Here is a 3,923-nt window from a genome sequence, read left to right on the forward strand (position 1 = left end):
ACCTTATTGCAAAAGAGAAAAATTCTCTCCCTAAGTTCTGGAGGCAACCTAGGTTTTTCTAAATGTATGCAGCAAAGGAAATTGAAATTGAAAGAATGGATTTCTAGTTCTTTAGGGTCTGCTGGTAAAAGACCAGTGTTGTATTTTACCGGTGAGAGGGATAAAGTGGTAAGGTTTTGGTTTAGGATTTTTGGGATTTCAAATTTGGAGAATGGTTTGAGGGGATTGTAACAATATTACCTTCTTCCTTATACAACGCTTCGTGTGGTCTTGAAATGAATAATTGCCACAAGTTCTAAATCACACGAAACATATGACTCACTCAATGCTTCCGAATAATGTTTATATGGCATGAGGTTTATCCCATGGTAACAGAGGGATTGGGGTATAAACGCCATACTTTGCATAAATTTGTTCTCATTATTACAAAACTTCTTTTTACTTTTTCACTTTATTGTTTATATTAGATTTCTAGTTGGTTATTTGCAAAAAATTCTCTTGGATTTTCTTTTGGTTTTGTTATTAAAATAGTCTTTATTTGCTACAAAAATTTTGTTATTAGAGAATCTTATAATTAGTTGAGTAAGCAATTGGTCAAGTAATTCCTCTCCCCACACTTGAATCTCAGATTGTCCTCAATGTGAAAAGATTCATAATAAGATTTATATGAAGTACGGAGGGTAAAATGGAAAGGAACTTCCCTACAGGCCAACGAAATTTTGACAGAGCGTCCCCTGTTTTTCGTCCGTTTTCCTGTAGTGTACCTAAATCATAAAAAAACTGCACACAACCAACTAACGTCCAAAGCATAATAATAATGAAAATTATTATTATTATTATTATTATTATTATTATTATTATTAATATATTGTTATTATAATTATAATTATTATTATTATTATTTTATTTATTTATTATATATTTTTATTTTAACCTATTTTCAATGCCTAGTTTAATCAGGGTCTTGGCCGGACCCTACTTCCAGTATGTTCATTGGTTTTGGTGGAGGATTACTACCTCTGAGAAGACTTCGAATGGTCCATCGATGTTTGGTTTTAATCGATGTCCATTGACTTTGAAATTGTGTCCATCAGAACTTGAAATCTCAACTGTCCCATAGTCAAAAGATGATTCAACTATGTAAGGACCTGTCCAACGAGATTTCAGCTTTCCTGGGAAAAGGCGTAAACGTGTGTTATATATAACAATACGCGATCGCCAACTTGAAATTTCTTGTTTCCTTTTAAATGGGCGTCGTGTAAACGTTTAGTATTTTCTTTGTAAGACCAGGAATTTTCATATGCCAGTGCTCTTAGTTCTTCTAGTTCATGAATCTGATCTTTCCGGTTTTTACCGGCGGACATTAGATTAAAATTCACTGTTCTGAGGGCCCAGTAGGCTTTGTGTTTTAGTTCTACTGGTAGATGACATGCTTTCCCATAAACATGTTTGAAAGGCGTTGTTCCTATGGGGTTTTGTAGGCTGTCCTAAGGGCCCACAAAGCGTCATTTAGTTTTTCTGACCAATTCTTTCGATTCATCCCTATGGTTCTTTCTAAGATCCTTTTAATTCCTCGATTTGAGACCTCTATCTGCCCACTGGTCTGAGGGTGGTATGGTGTTGCTAGTCGGTGTTGAACTCCATATCATGCTAAGACTTTGTCCATTAAAGCATTACAGAAGTGGGTACCTCTGTCACTGATTAGGGCTTTTGGAGTACCGAATCTTGAAAATAACATTTTCAGAAATCGTACGACTACTCGAGCATCGTTAGTGGGAAGAGATTGTGCTTCTAACCATTTAGATACGTAGTCGACTGCTACAAAGATGTATTTATTTCCGAATGAGATAGGAAATGGGCCCAAGAAATCTATTCCCCATGCATCAAAGACTTAACAAATTTGAGTGCCTTTATGAGCCATCTCATTTTTAGCTGAGATGTTTCTGGCTCTTTGACAAGCATCGCATGCTTGGATCAAAGCATGTGTAACTTTGTATATGGTGGGCCAGAAAAATCATGTATCAAACACTTTTCTGATCGTAGTGGCGGTACCGTGGTATCCCCCAGTAGGTCCTTCATGGCAGTATTTGAGAATATCAAAGGTTTCCTTTCTGCTACACACCTACGAATAATCTGATCGGTACCTATCCTAAACAAGTACGGATCTTCCCAGAAGTAGAACTTAAGGTTAGACAAGAATTTCTTCTGTTGTTGATGAGTAAGTCCTATTCTTAGAATTCTAGAAGCTAGATAGTTTGCGAAGTTGGCAAACCAAGGACTTTTGTCTTTCTCCTGTATGACTGCTTGGATATGCATGAGAACTTCATGTGGAAAATTATCATTGATAATTTCTTTGTGAAGTTCTTCTGAAACTGGGCATTCTAAGCGTGAGAGATGGTCTGCAGCTACATTCTCGTCTCCTCTCTTATCCTTCACTTCTATGTCGAATTCTTGGAGTAGTAGGATCCATCGGATAAGTCTAGGTTTGGCATCTTGCTTGTTGAAGAGGTAACGTATGGTTGCATGGTCGGTGCAAACTATGATTTTGGAAAGAAAGAGGTATGATCTAAATTTTTCAAAGGCAAAAACTACTGCTAATAATTCTTTTTCTGTTGTGGTGTAATTTTCTTGTGCATCATTAAGAGTTTTACTAGCATAGTAAATTGGGTGAAAGTGTTTTTCTTTGCGTTGTCCGAGTACGACACCAACTGCAAAGTTACTTGCATCGCACATGATTTCGAATAGAAGGGTCCAATCGGGTGTAGTCATGATTGGTGCGTTGACAAGTTTCTCTTTTAATATGTTGAATGATTCAACACATTCTTTAGAGAAAAAAAATGGTGCGTCTTTCTCTAGAGGTTTGGTCATAGGTCTAGCAATTTTGGAAAAGTCTTTTATGAAGCGACGGTAGAATCCTGCATGACCTAGAAAAATTCTAATGGCTCTAACTGAAGTTGGTGGCGGAAGTTTGGATATGGTTTCCATTTTTGCCCTATCAACTTCTAGTAATGCTCGAGATATCTTATGACCTAAAACAATGCCCTCTTTGACCATAAAGTGGCATTTTTCCTACTTGAGTACTAAATTCACTTCTTCACACCTAGCTAACATTCTGTCTAGTTTTTTCAGACAATGATCGAATGAGTCTCCAAAGAGTGAGAAGTCGTCCATGAAAAATTCCATAGAGTGCTCGATCATTTCATGAAAGATGGCCACCATGTAACGTTGGAAGGTGGCCGGAGCATTACATAGTCCAAATGGCATTCTTCGGTAGGCGAAGGTGCCATATGGACATGTAAATGTTGTTTTTTCCTGATCTTCAGGAGCAATTGGGATTAGGAAATATCCGGAGAATCCATCAAGAAAACAGTAGAATATTTTTCCAGATAAGCGTTCAAGATTTGATCATGAAAGGAAGTGGAAAATGATCTTTTCTTGTGGCGTCATTCAGTTTCCGGTAGTCAATGGAAACTCGCCAGCCTGTGATGGTCCTCATTGGTATGAGTTCGTCCTTCTCGTTCGTTACAACTGTCATTCCTCCTTTCTTGGGTACTACCTGAACTGGACTAACCCAAGGTGAATATGAGATTGGGTAGATTAATCCGGCATCAAGGAGTTTGATTACTCCTTTCTTCACCACATCTTGCATGTTAGGATTGAGACGTCTTTGATGTTGGACCATGAGTTTGTATTCTTCCTCCATGAGAATTTTGTGAGTACAAAAGGAAGGACTGATGCCCTTGATATCCAAGATCGTCCATGCGATGGTCATCTTATGGCTCTTGAGAACTTTAAGGAGTTCGTCTTTCTCTTCTTTAGAAATGTGAGATGAAGTAATTACTGGGAGTTGAGAGTCTTTTTTCTAGAAAGGCGTATTCGAGATGGTTTTGTAGTTCTTTTAACTCTAAGACTGGTGGTTCTTC

This window comes from Bidens hawaiensis, unplaced genomic scaffold (genome assembly GCF_021521415.1).
Source record: "Bidens hawaiensis isolate Kalapana, Puna unplaced genomic scaffold, B.hawaiensis_p1.1 tig00023521_1, whole genome shotgun sequence".
Taxonomy (NCBI): Eukaryota; Viridiplantae; Streptophyta; class Magnoliopsida; order Asterales; family Asteraceae; genus Bidens; species Bidens hawaiensis.